At 50.3% G+C, this 18,991-nt stretch overlaps 1 protein-coding gene across 2 annotated transcripts in view; it reads left to right on the top strand.

The window, feature by feature from the left end:
- Positions 1 to 17,841: 17,841 nt before the first annotated feature.
- The window catches only part of BRSK1 (BR serine/threonine kinase 1), a 662,917-nt gene continuing 661,767 nt past the window's right edge, over positions 17,842 to 18,991 (top strand). For both annotated transcript variants that reach the window (XM_063942812.1, XM_063942813.1), the window contains exon 1: positions 17,842 to 17,980. The gene's annotated coding sequence lies outside the window, so the exon portion shown is untranslated. The remainder of the gene's footprint in view (positions 17,981 to 18,991) is intronic.

The raw sequence follows: 18,991 nt of genomic DNA, 5'->3' as shown, positions 1-18,991 counted from the left end.
GTCATTTACATCCTTGCAGTTTCTTCTCACGGAAGTTCTCCCCAGCGGAGCGCAACTATGCCATTGGCGACCAGGAGTTGCTAGCCATCAAGCTCGCTCTAGAGGAGTGGAGATATCTGTTGGAGGGAGCTTCTCATTCAATCACCATCCTTACAGACCACAAGAACCTTCTATATCTAAAAGGCGCACAATGTCTCAACCCTCGTCAGGCCAGATGGGCACTTTTCTTTTCCAGGTTCGACTTTAAACTCCAGTTCTGTCCGGGCTCTCAGAATCGCAAGGCCGATGCCCTTTCCCGCTCATGGGAGCAAGAAAATGAGTCAGAGTCTTCAGACAAGCATCCTATTATAAATCCGTTGGCATTCTCCACGGTAGGGATGGACTCTACGCCCCCATCAGGGAAAAGTTTTGTGAAGCCGACACTAAGGAAGAAGCTCATGCATTGGGCCCATGCTTCCCGTTTTGCCGGACATACAGGTATCCAAAAAACCCTGGAGTTTATCTCTAGGTCCTATTGGTGGCCAACTCTGAAAAAGGACGTTTTGGAGTTTATTGCATCTTGCCCAAAGTGTGCTCAACATAAAGTATCCCGCCAGTCGCCTGCGGGGCAACTGGTTCCACTATCTGTTCCCCGTCGACCATGGACCCATTTGTCGATGGATTTTATTACAGATTTGCCCATGTGCAACAAGTTCAATACCATCTGGGTGGTAGTTGACCGGTTCACCAAGATGGCACACTTCATTCCTCTCACCGGTCTTCCGTCAGCTTCCAAGTTGGCTCAAGTATTCATACAAGAGATCTTCCGACTCCACGGTCTTCCAGAAGAAATTATCTCAGATCGAGGAGTTCAATTCACAGCCAAATTCTGGCGAAGTTTATGTCAAGTCCTCCAAGTCAAGTTAAAGTTTTCCACGGCTTACCATCCTCAGACCAATGGTCAAACTGAGAGGGTGAATCAGGACTTGGAGGCCTTCCTCCGCATCTATGTGTCCTCCTCTCAAGATGACTGGGTTCAATTACTTCCCTGGGCCGAGTTCTGTCATAACAACCAGTATCATTCTTCATCTTCTTCAACACCATTCTTCACCAACTTTGGATTCCACCCTAAAGTCCCTGAGTTCCAACCGCTTCCAGCAACTTCTGTTCCCGCAGTGGATATCACCTTGCATCAGTTTGCCAATATCTGGAAGAGCGTACGATCAGCTCTGCTCAAGGCATCGTTCAGGTACAAGAAGTTTGCGGATAAGAAGCGTCGAGCAGTTCCTGCTCTCAAGGTGGGTGATCGGGTATGGTTATCCACGAAGAATTTGAGGTTAAGAGTTCCCAGTATGAAGTTTGCACCTCGCTACATCGGTCCTTTCAAAATTGATCAAGTCATCAATCCTGTTGCTTACAGACTCCAGTTACCTCCCTTCTTAAAAATACCCAGGACATTCCATGTTTCCCTGTTGAAACCGCTAATCTTGAATCGGTTTCATTCCTCACTTCCACCAACTCCGAAAGTCCAAACTCAACGAGGCGTTGAGTATGAAGTGGCCAAGATCCTGGACTCACGTCACCGTTACGGTCAACTTCAGTATCTCATTGACTGGAAGGGCTATGGTCCTGAAGAACGCTCTTGGACCAATGCCTCTGACGTCCATGCTCCTGCCTTGGTCCGAAATTTCCACGCAAAGTTTCCTTTAAAGCCTAAGAAGTGTCCTGGGGCCACTCCTAAAGGGGGGGGTGCTGTCACGATCCGGGTATCTGGACGCCATTACTTACCCTTCAGATGCCTCCTAAGGCGGGCTCAGCGTTCCAGGACCGGATTCCGCTGTTCCTGAGTTTCCACATACAGAGTGGTCTTTTCATCAGCCGCGGCCTCCGCTGTGCCCGCGTGGTTAAATGTGCATCTATCAGCCTGGCGTCTCCTGTCTCCGGTGGCCGGCGCCGCCATTACTGTTTCCCAGACCACATGGATTACAAACCAAACTTCCCTCCAAGTGTCTGCATGGGCGCAGCCATCTTGGATTCGGTCATCTGATCATTTCCACCAATCTGCTGTCTGTGTTGTTGATTTGCATAATTGCCTAGCCAACCCCTTCCTTGCTGCAGGTATAAGTAAGCTGTACCTGAGCAAGGAAGACGTCAGTGCTTTGGTTGTCAAACCTAGTTCCTGTTTGTCTCTCTTCTATGATTGTCTTCCAGGTTCCAGCTCCTGTCTCAAGACTTCCACCATAGAGACCCGCACCAGCATTCCACCTGCGGTGTAGCCTGACTCTCCAATCCATTGTGGATTCATCTGTTTCCAGCTACAACACTACCTGCTTCCAGCCTCAGCTTCCAGCAGAGTACAGCTTCCCTTAAAGGGCCGGTGTCCTTTCTACACTTTACCACTCTCCACCGGAATTATTATTTCTCCGCTCTCAAGTTCTACATTTCAGTTCACATTTCATCGCTCCCAAAGTTCATTTATTATTTAACTGGTTCCAGCCAGTATCCACTCCATGCTAACAACAGTCTGGTTCCAGCCAGTATCCACAGCAGCTGTTTTACCTTCAGCAACCCAGCTCTTCCTGGAACACCAGCTGGTATAATCCTGGGTTATCTCCATTGCTACAGCCGGGCCTGGTAAGGACTTTCCATCTAGAAGATCATAAGAACTATCTCACACTACCAGTGCCCTGTGGCTCCTGCCATGCTGTAGTACTCAGGAACTGTATTTATTCTTTGCTGACTTTTACGTTTTCTTTTATTGCTGCTGTGATGCGGAGTTGTCATAATAAACATCATTGACTTTTATCTAAGTTGTCGTGGTCACGCCTTCGGGCAGTTATTATTCATGTTACTTACATGTCCAGGGGTCTGATACAACCTCCCAGGTTCCGGTACATCTCAGCCCCTACAACTGAGGCTGCCTCCCGTCAGCTCAGGCCCTCAGTTGTGACAAGGAGATGTTGACAGGTCGCGTTCCGCTTGACTTGACAATTTTCTCACCAGCAGGTCTTTCAACCCCAGCAGACTTGTGTCTGCCGGAAAGAGAGATCCAAGGTAGGCTTTAAATCTAGGATCGAGCACGGTGGCCAAAATGTAGTGCTCTGATTTCAACAGATTGACCACCCGTGAATCCTTGTTAAGCGAATTAAGGGCTCCATCCACAAGTCCCACATGCCTAGCGGAATCGCTCCGTGTTAGCTCCTCCTTCAATGTCTCCAGCTTCTTCTGCAAAAGCCTGATGAGGGGAATGACCTGACTCAGGCTGGCAGTGTCTGAACTGACTTCACGTGTGGCAAGTTCAAAGGGCATCAGAACCTTGCACAACGTTGAAATCATTCTCCACTGCGCTTGAGACAGGTGCATTCCACCTCCTATATCGTGCTCAATTGTATAGGCTTGAATGGCCTTTTGCTGCTCCTCCAACCTCTGAAGCATATAGAGGGTTGAATTCCACCTCGTTACCACTTCTTGCTTCAGATGATGGCAGGGCAGGTTCAGTAGTTTTTGGTGGTGCTCCAGTCTTCTGTACGTGGTGCCTGTACGCCGAAAGTGTCCCGCAATTCTTCTGGCCACCGACAGCATCTCTTGCACGCCCCTGTCGTTTTTTAAAAAATTCTGCACCACCAAATTCAAGGTATGTGCAAAACATGGGACGTGCTGGAATTTGCCCATATTTAATGCACACACAATATTGCTGGCGTTGTCCGATGCCACAAATCCACAGGAGAGTCCAATTGGGGTAAGCCATTCCGCGATGATCTTCCTCAGTTGCCGTAAGAGGTTTTCAGCTGTGTGCGTATTCTGGAAAGCGGTGATACAAAGCGTAGCCTGCCTAGGAAAGAGTTGGCGTTTGCGAGATGCTGCTACTGGTGCCGCCGCTGCTGTTCTTGCGGCGGGAGTCCATACATCTACCCAGTGGGCTGTCACAGTCATATAGTCCTGACCCTGCCCTGCTCCACTTGTCCACATGTCCGTGGTTAAGTGGACATTGGGTACAACTGCATTTTTTAGGACACTGGTGAGTCTTTTTCTGACGTCCGTGTACATTCTCGGTATCGCCTGCCTAGAGAAGTGGAACCTAGATGGTATTTGGTAACGGGGGCACACTGCCTCAATAAATTGTCTAGTTCCCTGTGAACTAACGGCGGATACCGGACGCACGTCTAACACCAACATAGTTGTCAAGGCCTCAGTTATCCGCTTTGCAGCAGGATGACTGCTGTGATATTTCATCTTCCTCGCAAAGGACTGTTGGACAGTCAATTGCTTACTGGAAGTAGTACAAGTGGGCTTACGACTTCCCCTCTGGGATGACCATCGACTCCCAGCAGCAACAACAGCAGCGCCAGCAGCAGTAGGCGTTACACGCAAGGATGCATCGGAGGAATCCCAGGCAGGAGAGGACTCGTCAGAATTGCCAGTGACATGGCCTGCAGGACTATTGGCATTCCTGGGGAAGGAGGAAATTGACACTGAGGGAGTTGGTGGGGTGGTTTGCGTGAGCTTGGTTACAAGAGGAAGGGATTTACTGGTCAGTGGACTGCTTCCGCTGTCGCCCAAAGTTTTTGAACTTGTCACTGACTTATTATGAATGCGCTGCAGGTGACGTATAAGGGAGGATGTTCCGAGGTGGTTAACGTCCTTACCTCTACTTATTACAGCTTGACAAAGGCAACACATGGCTTGACACCTGTTGTCCGCTTTTCTGTTGAAATACCTCCACACTGAAGAGCTGATTTTTTTGGTATTTTCACCAGGCATGTCAACGGCCATATTCCTCCCACGGACAACAGGTGTCTCCCCGGGTGCCTGACTTAAACAAACCACCTCACCATCAGAATCCTCCTGGTCAATTTCCTCCCCAGCGCCAGCAACACCCATATCCTCCTCATCCTGGTGTACTTCAACACTGACATCTTCAATCTGACTATCAGGAACTGGACTGCGGGTGCTCCTTCCAGCACTTGCAGGGGGCGTGCAAATGGTGGAAGGCGCATGCTCTTCACGTCCAGTGTTGGGAAGGTCAGGCATCGCAACCGACACAATTGGACTCTCCTTGTGGATTTGGGATTTCGAAGAACGCACAGTTCTTTGCGGTGCTTTTGCAAGCTTGAGTCTTTTCAGTTTTCTAGCGAGAGGCTGAGTGCTTCCATCCTCATGTGAAGCTGAACCACTAGCCATGAACATAGGCCAGGGCCTCAGCCGTTCCTTGCCACTCCGTGTGGTAAATGGCATATTGGCAAGTTTACGCTTCTCCTCCGACAATTTTATTTTAGGTTTTGGAGTCCTTTTTTTACTGATATTTGGTGTTTTGGATTTGACATGCTCTGTACTATGACATTGGGCATCGGCCTTGGCAGACGATGTTGCTGGCATTTCATCGTCTCGGCCATGACTAGTGGCAGCAGCTTCAGCACGAGGTGGAAGTGGATCTTGATCTTTCCCTAATTTTGGAACCTCAACATTTTTGTTCTCCATATTTTAATAGGCACAACTAAAAGGCACCTCAGGTAAACAATGGAGATGGATGGATACTAGTATACTTATGGATGGACTGCCGAGTGCCGACACAGAGGTAGCTACAGCCGTGGACTACCGTACTGTACTGTGTCTGCTGCTAATATAGACTGGTTGATAATGAGATGTAGTATGTATAAAGAAGAAAGAAAAAAAAAACCACGGGTAGGTGGTATACAATTATGGATGGACTGCCGAGTGCCGACACAGAGGTAGCTACAGCCGTGGACTACCGTACTGTACTGTGTCTGCTGCTAATATAGACTGGATGATAATGAGATGTAGTATGTATAAAGAAGAAAGAAAAAAAAAACCACGGGTAGGTGGTATACAATTATGGATGGACTGCCGAGTGCCGACACAGAGGTAGCTACAGCCGTGGACTACCGTACTGTACTGTGTCTGCTGCTAATATAGACTGGTTGATAATGAGATGTAGTATGTATAAAGAAGAAAGAAAAGAAAAACCACGGGTAGGTGGTATACAATTATGGATGGACTGCCGAGTGCCGACACAGAGGTAGCTACAGCCGTGGACTACCGTACTGTACTGTGTCTGCTGCTAATATAGACTGGATGATAATGAGATGTAGTATGTATAAAGAAGAAAGAAAAAAAAAACCACGGGTAGGTGGTATACAATTATGGATGGACTGCCGAGTGCCGACACAGAGGTAGCTACAGCCGTGGACTACCGTACTGTACTGTGTCTGCTGCTAATATAGACTGGATGATAATGAGATGTAGTATGTATAAAGAAGAAAGAAAAAAAAAACCACGGGTAGGTGGTATACAATTATGGATGGACTGCCGAGTGCCGACACAGAGGTAGCTACAGCCGTGGACTACCGTACTGTACTGTGTCTGCTGCTAATATAGACTGGTTGATAATGAGATGTAGTATGTATAAAGAAGAAAGAAAAAAAAACCACGGGTAGGTGGTATACAATTATGGATGGACTGCCGAGTGCCGACACAGAGGTAGCTACAGCCGTGGACTACCGTACTGTACTGTGTCTGCTGCTAATATAGACTGGATGATAATGAGATGTAGTATGTATAAAGAAGAAAGAAAAAAAAACCACGGGTAGGTGGTATACAATTATGGATGGACTGCCGAGTGCCGACACAGAGGTAGCTACAGCCGTGGACTACCGTACTGTACTGTGTATGCTGCTAATATAGACTGGATGATAATGAGATGTAGTATGTATGTATAAAGAAGAAAGAAAAAAAAAACACGGGTAGGTGGTATACAATTATGGATGGACTGCCGAGTGCCGACACAGAGGTAGCTACAGCCGTGAACTACCGTACTGTGTCTGCTGCTAATATAGACTGGTTGATAATGAGATGTAGTATGTATAAAGAAGAAAGAAAAAAAAAAACCACGGGTAGGTGGTATACAATTATGGATGGACTGCCGAGTGCCGACACAGAGGTAGCTACAGCCGTGGACTACCGTACTGTACTGTGTCTGCTGCTAATATAGACTGGATGATAATGAGATGTAGTATGTATAAAGAAGAAAGAAAAAAAAAACACGGGTAGGTGGTATACAATTATGGATGGACTGCCGAGTGCCGACACAGAGGTAGCTACAGCCGTGAACTACCGTACTGTGTCTGCTGCTAGTAGACTGGATGATAAATAATGATATAAAAAAAATATATATATCACTACTGCAGCCGGACAGGTATATATTATATAATGACGGACCTGCTGGAGTGGACACTCTGTCAGCAGAATGAGTTTTTTAATTTTTATAGAATAAAAAAACACCACACAAGTCACACGACGAGTGTACTTTTTCAGGCAGACATTCAATCACAATATACTATACTGGTGGTCAGGTCACTGGTCACAGTGGTCAGTGGTCAGTCACACTGGCAGTGGCACTCTGGCAGCAAAAGTGTGCACTGTTTAATATGTACTCCTGGCTCCTGCTATAACCTATAACTGCTCCCCAGTCTCCCCCACAATTAAGCTGTGTGAGCACAGTCAGATATTATACATAGATGATGCAGCACACTGGGCTGAGCACAGATATGGTATGTGAGTGTGACTGAGTCACTGTGTATCGTTTTTTTCAGGCAGAGAACAAGAACAGAACGGATTATTAAATAATAATAAATTATAAAACTGCACTGGTGGTCAGGTCACTGGTCATCAGTCACTAGTATAACTCCTCCTAAGCTCCAGTAAGTAAATGAAGTGTCTCACTCTCCTATCTATTTTAATTTCTAAACGGAGAGGACGCCAGCCACGTCCTCTCCCTATCAATCTCAATGCACGTGTGAAAATGGCCGCGACGCGCGGCTCCTTATATAGAATCCGAGTCTCGCGATAGAATCCGAGCCTCGCGAGAATCCGACAGCGTGATGATGACGTTCGGGCGCGCTCGGGTTAACCGAGCAAGGCGGGAAGATCAGAGTCGCTCGGACCCGTGTAAAAAAACATGAAGTTCGGGCGGGTTCGGATTCAGAGAAACCGAACCCGCTCATCTCTAACACATACCTGCACACATATACATACCCCAAACACCCCAAAGCAACACCACATGTACACCTCATGGCAACCCCCACTACACAAACACATACATGCAACACCAGACCCACATGTGGTACTTACCTAAAAATGTAGAAATCGCTCCAAAAACGACTCTCCTCCGTGGTAACAGGTATCCTCCTGTCTGTCCTGGATTAAAGCCTGCTGGGTGTCCAAACGATACCACAGCAAACAACAACCAATTTGCTAGCTCTGCACCTCCACACACCTCTCTGCAGGTTCACAAAATGGCTGCTGAACACGCAGCAAACAAGCCCTAATAAAGGGCTCAAAACGGCGGGAAGTCGAATTCAGGACACCCACTACTCGACGATTGGTCCGTTATTCGACAAGGGGAGTGTCTAATGCGTTTTGTATTGAATATGTTGAATTCATGGTCCCGGCGGGAGGGCTGCGGCTGTCGAGTACAGTCGAATTTTAAAACGGACTAAAAAAAGGTGCAATTCGTCCGGAATTGCATATACCCATACTTGCCTACCCTCCCGGAATGGGCGGGAGGCTCCCGAAAATCGAGTGACCCTCCCGGCCCCCCGGAAGGGCAGACAGGTCTCCCGATTTCAGCGGTCACCCCCTGCCCGGCCGCCCACTTAGCGAGTAAAGTGGGCGGTCCAAGCAGGCGATTACGCGATTCTTGTTGAATCGCGTCATCATAGCCACTCCCCCTGCTGTATAATGCCGGCAATAGCGGCATTACACAGCGGGGGACGTGGCTTACATGACACGATCAATCAGCCATGCCCCTGTTCCGCCTCTGGCCTGCCCCGTTCCGCCACTGGCCCGCCCCCCTCTGGACGTCACCTCACTTCCCGCCTGCCCTGATGAGCCGACCGGCTGCTCTCTCCCGGAGAGAGCAGCCCAGAAGTCGGCAAGTATGCATATACCCCATAGCCTCCAATGTGAGCAATCCAGTGTCTGTGCACACAACCAACCCCAGCAACATGCCCATATCACCACATACACACAAAGCCTGCCCCCCCCCCATACACACATACACTCCTTACACACACACAGCCTATTTCCCCAGTCCCTACACATACGCACACACAAAGCCTGCCCCCCCACACACAGCCTATTTCCCCAGTCCCTACACATACAAAGCTGCCCCCCCCTCCCCACACACACACACATACACCCTACACACACAGCCTATTTCCCCAGTCCCTACACATATGCACACACACACAAAGCCTGTTTCCCCACACACACACACGGCCTATAAACACACACAGAGCATATTTCCCCAGTCCCTACACATACAAAGCTGCCCCCCCTCCCCACACACACACACATACACCCTACACACACAGCCTATTTCCCCAGTCCCTACACATACGCACACACAAAGCCTGCCCCCCCACACACAGCCTATTTCCCCAGTCCCTACACATACAAAGCTGCCCCCCCTCCCCACACACACACACATACACCCTACACACACAGCCTATTTCCCCAGTCCCTACACATATGCACACACACACACAAAGCCTGTTTCCCCACACACACACACGGCCTATAAATTAAACACACGCATAGCATATTTCCCCAGTCCCTACACATACGCACACAAAGCCTGCCCCCACACACACACTCCTTACACACACACACACACACACACACACACACCCTATTTCCAGAGTCCCTACACATACGCACGCGCACACACACACACACACACACACACACACAAAGCCTGCCCCCCCCCCCCCCCACACACACACACACACACACACACACACACTCATGGCCTATTTCCCCAGTCCCTACACATACGAACAAACACACACACAAAGCCTGCACCCACCAAACACGGCTTATTCCCCCCAGCCCCCTCCCACATACAGAGCCTGTCCCCTCTAATCACCATATACACACAGTCACCCTGTTCACACCAGTCCCTACACACACCCCCAGCCTGTCCCTTCCAACACACATACCCTGTTCCCAACAGCCCTTTCACTCTCCACCGTTTCCCCCAGTCACACTGAGCCTCCCGGACACATCATTGCATACAGACCGACCAGTCGGGAGCGTGGCCTAATCACGGACCCGTGACCACGCCCCCTTTGAGGGAACAAACCCATACCATTAAGCTAGCACCACTATCCGGCCCAGCAGAGGGGTCACATGACTGGACAATCGGCTTGTCACTCTGCATCCCAGCAGGCAAGTCCACCGCTGTGCTGGCTGCTGTTGTTATGCACGGTCGAGGGGAAGCGCTTGTGGCATGTCTCACAGTCTGACATCACAGCGCAGGGGAGGAGGAGAGAAATCTTTCAGCACTGGGGGATTTGTGGGCCTATTTTGATGGAGGGGCCTGGAGCTGCAGCTCCACCTGCCCCATTGTTAATCCGGCCCTGAGTGTAAGCAGAATACAGACAATATAGACATGACCCGTAAACAGAGATAATGGCCACTAGGCTCAGCGTCAAGTTCCACCTCACACACCTGTATGGCGGTGAGGTGAGGCAGAGCCTTTCTTGTCATACTAACGTATACACCACAGTTTTGACTATATTAAGCATATAAGTACAAAGAATGTATTAGAAATATCTTCTCTGTTATTCTAATCATTTCTATAGTCAAAACTCTGGAGTAAAAAGTCAACGCAATGCCTCCCCTGTCTACCTGTTCCTCACATCTCTGATCAAAACCATACCCTCCAGCCAGGCCCGGCGCTAGCCGCTCAGCAAGAGATGCAGTGCAGGTAGGCGCCGGGTAGGAGAGGCGCCTTCACTGCTCTGCATAGCTGAAGCGCCGTCCTGTCCCCCCTGCTGCTGCTGCGCCTGCCCTGTCACACTGACAGGCAGCCGCAGCAGCGCCGGCAGCATGACTCCCTCTCCTCTGTCCCCTGTGACAGGGAGAGGACTGTTTTCGGGCTGACGAAAGGGGGTGGAGCTACATGGACCAAGAGGCGGAGCTACACGGACCAAGGGGCGGAGCTACATGGACCAGGCTAGCAGACTGTAGAAGATCTGGCCAGCAAGATTGTGGTAAGGGTATGTAAAGAGTGTGAGAGAGAAAGTGTGTGAGAGAGAAAGTGTGTGTGTGTGTGTGTGTGTGTGTGTGTGTGTGTGTGTATGTGTGTTTGTTTGTATTTAAAAAGTGGACGCTGTCTGCCGTAATGTGTAAAAAGGGGGGGCGCTGTCCGCCGTAATGTGTAAAAAGGGCAGCGCTGTCCGCCGTAATGTGTAAAAAGGGGGACGCTGTCTGCCGTAATGTGTAAAAAGGGGACTCTGTCCGCCGTAATGTGTAAAAAGGGGAGCGCTGTCCGCCGTAATGTGTAAAAAGGGGGACGCTGTCTGCCGTAATGTGTAAAAAGCGGAATCTGACGGCCGTAATGTGTAAAAGGGGCTCTACCTGGTGTAGTGGCGCTACTGTGCGGCATAGTTTGAATAATGGAGACTACTATAATATGTAATATGAATTGGTATTATTTTGTGGCCACACCCCTTCCCCGCAAAGCCACGCCCCTATATTTTTTGTGCGCGCCTGCGGCGCGCACTGCCCCTATTTTACATACAGTTGTGTGTGTGGGGGGGGTGCCGATTCCCTCTCTTGCACACAGCGGTAAAAATAAGAATTTACTTACCGATAATTCTATTTCTCGGAGTCCGTAGTGGATGCTGGGGTTCCTGAAAGGACCATGGGGAATAGCGGCTCCGCAGGAGACAGGGCACAAAAGTAAAGCTTTCCGATCAGGTGGTGTGCACTGGCTCCTCCCCCTATGACCCTCCTCCAAGCCAGTTAGGTACTGTGCCCGGACGAGCGTACACAATAAGGGAGAAATTTTGAATCCCGGGTAAGACTCATACCAGCCACACCAATCACACCGTACAACTTGTGATCAAACCCAGTTAACAGTATGATAACAGAGGAGCCTCTGAAAGATGGCTTCCTAAACAATAACCCGAATTAGTTAACAATAACTATGTACAATTATTGCAGATAATCCGCACTTGGGATGGGCGCCCAGCATCCACTACGGACTCCGAGAAATAGAATTATCGGTAAGTAAATTCTTATTTTCTCTATCGTCCTAGTGGATGCTGGGGTTCCTGAAAGGACCATGGGGATTATACCAAAGCTCCCAAACGGGCGGGAGAGTGCGGATGACTCTGCAGCACCGAATGAGAGAACTCCAGGTCCTCCTTAGCCAGAGTATCAAATTTGTAAAATTTTACAAACGTGTTCTCCCCTGACCACGTAGCTGCTCGGCAAAGTTGTAATGCCGAGACCCCTCGGGCAGCCGCCCAAGATGAGCCCACCTTCCTTGTGGAGTGGGCCTTTACAGATTTAGGCTGTGGCAGGCCTGCCACAGAATGTGCAAGTTGGATTGTGCTACAGATCCAACGAGCAATCGTCTGCTTAGACGCAGGAGCACCCATCTTGTTGGGTGCATACAATATAAACAACGAGTCAGATTTTCTGACTCCAGCTGTCCTTGCAATATATATTTTTAATGCTCTGACAACGTCCAGTAACTTGGAGTCCTCCAAGTCACTTGTAGCCGCAGGCACTACAATAGGCTGGTTCAGATGAAATGCTGACACCACCTTAGGGAGAAAATGCGGACGAGTCCGCAGTTCTGCCCTGTCCGAATGGAAAATCAGATATGGGCTTTTGTAAGATAAAGCTGCCAGTTCTGACACTCTCCTGGCCGAAGCCAGGGCTAGTAACATGGTCACTTTCCATGTGAGATATTTTAAATCCACCTTTTTTAGTGGTTCAAACCAATGAGATTTTAGAAATTCCAAAACCACATTGAGATCCCACGGTGCCACTGGAGGCACCACAGGAGGCTGTATATGCAGCACTCCCTTAACAAAAGTCTGGACTTCAGGAACTGAAGCCAATTCTTTTTGAAAGAAAATCGACAGGGCCGAAATTTGAACCTTAATAGATCCCAATTTGAGACCCATAGACAATCCTGATTGCAGGAAATGTAGGAATCGACCCAGTTGAAATTCCTCCGTCGGAGCACTCCGATCCTCGCACCACGCAACATATCTTCGCCAAATGCGGTGATAGTGTTGCACGGTTACTTCCTTCCTTGCTTTAATCAAAGTAGGAATGACTTCTTCCGGCATGCCTTTTTCCTTTAGGATCCGGCGTTCAACCGCCATGCCGTCAAACGCAGCCGCGGTAAGTCTTGAAACAGACAGGGACCCTGCTGAAGCAAGTCCCTCCTTAGAGGTAGAGGCCACGGATCTTCCGTGATCATCTCTTGAAGTTCCGGGTACCAAGTCCTTCTTGGCCAATCCGGAACCACTAGTATCGTTCTTACGCCTCTTTGCCGTATAATTCTCAATACTTTTGGTATGAGAGGCAGAGGAGGAAACACATACACCGACTGGTACACCCAAGGCGTTACCAGCGCGTCCACAGCTATTGCCTGCGGATCTCTTGACCTGGCGCAATACCTGTCCAGTTTTTTGTTGAGGCGAGACGCCATCATGTCCACCATTGGTCTTTCCCAACGGGTTACCAGCATGTGGAAGACTTCCGGATGAAGTCCCCACTCTCCCGGGTGAAGGTCGTGTCTGCTGAGGAAGTCTGCTTCCCAGTTGTCCACTCCCGGGATGAACACTGCTGACAGTGCTATCACATGATTCTCTGCCCAGCGAAGAATCCTTGCAGCTTCTGCCATTGCACTCCTGCTTCTTGTGCCGCCCTGTCTGTTTACATGGGCGACTGCCGTGATGTTGTCCGACTGGATCAACACCGGTTTTCCTTGAAGCAGAGGTTCTGCCTGGCTTAGAGCATTGTAGATTGCTCTTAGTTCCAGAATGTTTATGTGAAGAGACGTTTCCAGGCTCGTCCACACTCCCTGGAAGTTTCTTCCTTGTGTGACTGCTCCCCAGCCTCTCAGGCTGGCGTCCGTGGTCACCAGGATCCAATCCTGTATGCCGAATCTGCGGCCCTCCAATAGATGAGCACTCTGCAACCACCACAGAAGAGATACCCTTGTCCTTGGAGACAGGGTTATCCGCTGGTGCATCTGAAGATGCGACCCTGACCATTTGTCCAACAGATCCCTCTGGAAAATTCGTGCATGGAATCTGCCGAATGGAATTGCTTCGTAAGAAGCCACCATTTTTCCCAGGACTCTTGTGCATTGATGTACAGACACCTTTCCTGGTTTTAGGAGGTTCCTGACAAGCTCGGATAACTCCTTGGCTTTTTCCTCCGGGAGAAAAACCTTTTTCTGAACCGTGTCCAGAATCATCCCTAGGAACAGCAGACGAGTTGTCGGCATTAACTGGGATTTTGGAATATTCAGAATCCAGCCGTGCTGTTTTAGCACTTCTTGAGATAGTGCTAATCCCCTCTCTAGCTGTTCTCTGGACCTTGCCCTTATTAGGAGATCGTCCAAGTATGGGATAATTAATACGCCTTTTCTTCGAAGAAGAATCATCATCTCGGCCATTACCTTTGTAAAGACCCGAGGTGCCGTGGACAATCCGAACGGCAGCGTCTGAAACTGATAGTGACAGTTTTGTACAACGAACCTGAGGTACCCCTGGTGTGAGGGGTAAATTGGAACGTGGAGGTACGCATCCTTGATGTCCAAGGACACCATAAAGTCCCCTTCTTCCAGGTTCGCTATCACTGCTCTGAGTGACTCCATTTTGAACTTGAACTTCTTTATGTACAGGTTCAAGGACTTCAGATTTAGAATAGGTCTTACCGAGCCGTCCGGCTTCGGTACCACAAATAGAGTGGAATAATACCCCTTTCCCTGTTGTAGAAGAGGTACCTTGACTATCACCTGCTGAGAGTACAGCTTGTGAATGGCTTCCAAAACCGTCTCCCTTTCGGAGGGGGACGTTGGTAAAGCAGACTTCAGGAAACGGCGAGGCGGATCTGTCTCTAGTTCCAACCTGTACCCCTGAGATATTATCTGCAGGATCCAGGGATCTACCTGCGAGTGAGCCCACTGCGCGCTGAAATTCTTGAGACGACCGCCCACCGCCCCCGAGTCCGCTTGAGAAGCCCCAGCGTCATGCTGAGGCTTTTGTAGAAGCGGGGGAGGGCTTCTGTTCCTGGGAAGGAGCTGCCTGTTGGTGTCTCTTCCCCCTTCCTCTGCCTCGTGGCAGATATGAATATCCCTTTGCTCTCTTGTTTTTAAAGGAACGAAAGGGCTGCGGTTGAAAAGTCGGTGTCTTTTTCTGTTGGGGAGTAGCTTGAGGTAAAAAGGTGGATTTCCCGGCTGTAGCCGTGGCCACCAAATCTGATAGACCGACTCCAAATAACTCCTCCCCTTTATACGGCAAAACTTCCATATGCCGTTTTGAGTCCGCATCGCCTGACCACTGTCGCGTCCATAAACTTCCTCTGGCCGAAATGGACATAGCACTTACCCGTGATGCCAGTGTGCAGATATCCCTCTGTGCATCACGCATATAAGGAAATGCATCCTTTATTTGCTCTAAAGACAGTAAAACATTGTCCCTATCCAGGGTATCAATATTTTCAATCAGGGACTCTGACCAAGCTACTCCAGCACTGCACATCCAGGCTGTCGCTATATCTGGTCGTAGTATAACACCTGTATGTGTGTATATACTTTTTTGGATATTTTCCATCCTCCTATCTGCTGGATCTTTAAGTGCGGCCGTCTCAGGAGAGGGTAACGCCACTTGTTTAGATAAGCGTGTGAGCGCCTTATCCACCCTAGGAGGTGTTTCCCAGCGCGCCCTAACCTCTGACGGGAAAGGGTATAAAGCTAATAACTTCTTTGAAATTAGCATCTTTTTATCGGGGGCAACCCACGCTTCATCACATACATCATTTAGTTCTTCTGATTCAGGAAAAACTATAGGTAGTTTTTTCACACCCCACATAATACCCTGTTTAGTGGTACCTGTAGTATCAGCTAAATGTAACGCCTCCTTCATTGCCAAAATCATATAACGTGTGGCCCTACTGGAAAATACGGTTGATTCGTCACCGTCGCCACTGGAATCAGTGCCTGTGTCTGGGTCTGTGTCGACCGACTGAGGCAAAGGGCGTTTTACAGCCCCTGACGGTGTTTGAGGCGCCTGGACAGGCACTAACTGATTGTCCGGCCGTCTCATGTCGTCAAACGACTGCTTTAGCGTGTTGACACTATCCCGTAATTCCATAAATAAAGGCATCCATTCTGGTGTCGACCCCCTAGGAGGTGACATCCCCATATTTGGCAATTGCTCCGCCTCCACACCAATATCGTCCTCATACATGTCGACACACACGTACCGACACACAGCAGACACACAGGGAATGCTCTTAACGAAGACAGGACCCCACTAGCCCTTTGGGGAGACAGAGGGAGAGTTTGCCAGCACACACCAAAAGCGCTATATATGACAGGGATAGCCTTATAATAAGTGCTCCCTGTATAGCTGCTTTTATAATATAATTTTTGCCACTATTTTGCCCCCCCTCTCTTGTTTTACCCTGTTTCTGTAGTGCAGTGCAGGGGAGAGACCTGGGAGCCGTCCTGACCAGCGGAGCTGTGTAAGGAAAATGGCGCTGTGTGCTGAGGAGATAGGCCCCGCCCCTTTTCCGGCGGGCTCGTCTCCCGCTCTTTAGTGTATTCTGGCAGGGGTTAAATATCTCCATATAGCCCCCGGAGGCTATATGTGAGGTATTTTTTAGCCAAATAGGTTTTCATTTGCCTCCCAGGGCGCTCCCCTCCCAGCGCCCTGCACCCTCAGTGACTGCCGTGTGAAGTGTGCTGAGAGGAAAATGGCGCACAGCTGCAGTGCTGTGTGCTACCTTTAGAAGACTGAGGAGTCTTCTGCCGCCGATTCTGGACCTCTTCATGTTTCAGCATCTGCAAGGGGGCCGGCGGCGAGGCTCCGGTGACCATCCAGGCTGTACCTGTGATCGTCCCTCTGGAGCTGATGTCCAGTAGCCAAGAAGCCAATCCATCCTGCACGCAGGTGAGTTCACTTCTTCTCCCCTAAGTCCCTCGTTGCAGTGATCCTGTTGCCAGCAGGACTCACTGTAAAATAAAAAACCTAAGCTAAACTTTCTCTAAGCAGCTCTTTAGGAGAGCCACCTAGATTGCACCCTTCTCGGCCGGGCACAAAAATCTAACTGGCTTGGAGGAGGGTCATAGGGGGAGGAGCCAGTGCACACCACCTGATCGGAAAGCTTTACTTTTGTGCCGTCTCCTGCGGAGCCGCTATTCCCCATGGTCCTTTCAGGAACCCCAGCATCCACTAGGACGATAGAGAAATGTCTAGTTACGGCACTGTCTAGTGAGTGTGGGCAGAGAGTTCACATCCATAGGCTTACACGGATCTCCTGCAGCTCAGGGGCCAGGAGGCCATGGTAACCCCCCCGGCCCTACATGTAAAGTATGGGAGGGCGCAAATTTATATTTTGCAGGAGGGCGCCGAACACCCTAGCACCGGCCCTGCCTCCAGCTGCACCTTTTTGGCAGGTACAGTCAGGGCCGGATTAACAATGGGGCGGATGGAGCTGCAGCTCCAGGCCCCCCATCAAAATAGGCCCACTGCATCTACTGTGCTGCGGCTGTAGACAGGAAACATTTTTCCTGCTACAGCAGCCTGCAATTGCCACCCTCCGACCACCTCCCCTCCTCCTGTGGCACCCACGCACAAAGGCCACCGCAGGCACAAACTTCATGGGCGGCGGAGTGGAATGGGTCACTAACCCTCCCAGCGCCGCACAGGCAGTGACGTAACACCAGTCAGTGTTTCCGCCTTTCTTCCAGAGTCCCGGTAGCTCCGCCTCCAGCCAGGTCATTAAAAAAAAAAAAAAAAAAAATATCATAAAAATGGGCGTGGCCACGGGGGTCCGATGTTAGGCCACGCCCCCGAATTTGCTTGGCTCCTGGCGTCGGCGGTAGTCTGTGTGTGGCCTGCCCCTCACTGCTTCCTCTGTGGGGACTTGGAGGTGACAGGTACAGAATACATGTGTGTGTGTGGGGCGAGGGGACAGGCTGAGTTTATGTGTGGTGACTGGAATAACAGGCTGTATGTGTGGGGGGGTGACTGGGATAACAGGCTGTATGTGTGGGGGGGTGACTGGGGGTAACAGGATGTGTGTGTGGGGGTGGTGACTGGGGGTAACAGGGTGTGTGTGTGTGTGTGTGGGAGGGGGTGACTGGGGGTAACAGGGTGTGTGTGTGTGTGTGTGTGTGTGTGTGAGGGGGTGACTGGGGGTAACTGGTTGTGTGTGTGTGTGTGTGTGGGGGGGGGGGGTGACTGGGGGTAACAGCTGTGTGGGTGTGACTGGGGGGATAACAGGCTGTTTGTGTGTGGGGGAGGGGATGACTGCGAGTAACAGGCTGTGCGTGTGTGTGGGGGGGTGACTGGGGGTAACAGGGTGTGTGTGTGTGTGTGTGTGGGAGGGGGTGACTGGGGGTAACAGGGTGTGTGTGTGTGTGTGTGTGTGTGTGGGAGGGGGTGACTGGGGGTAACTGGTTGTGTGTGTGTGTGTGGGGGATGACTGGGGGTAACAGCTGTGTGGGTGTGACTGGGGGGATAACAGGCTGTTTGTGTGTGGGTGAGGGGATGACTGCGAGTAACAGGCTGTGCGTGTGTGGGGGGGGTGACTGGGGGTAACAGGCTGTGTGTGTTGGGGGGTAACAGGCTGTGTGTGTTGGGGGGTAACAGGCTGTGTGTGTGGGGGGGTGACTGGGGGTAACAGGCTGTGGGGGTGACTGGGGGTAACAGGCTGCGTGTGTGTGTGGGGGGTGACGGGGTAACAGGCTGTGTGTGTGGGTGACTGGGGGTAACAGGCTGTGTGAGTTTGAGGGGAGGGGGGATGACTTGGCTGGGGGGTGGCTGTGTGTGTGTATGTGAGTGTGTGTGACTAGGGGGAACAGGCGGCGTATGTGTGGGGGTGACTGGGGGTAACAGGCTGTCTGTGTGTGAGGGTGACTGGGGGTAACAGGATGTCTGTGTGTGAG

Source organism: Pseudophryne corroboree, chromosome 10, assembly GCF_028390025.1.
Source record: "Pseudophryne corroboree isolate aPseCor3 chromosome 10, aPseCor3.hap2, whole genome shotgun sequence".
Taxonomy (NCBI): Eukaryota; Metazoa; Chordata; class Amphibia; order Anura; family Myobatrachidae; genus Pseudophryne; species Pseudophryne corroboree.
This window is presented reverse-complemented; position numbering and strand designations above follow the sequence as displayed.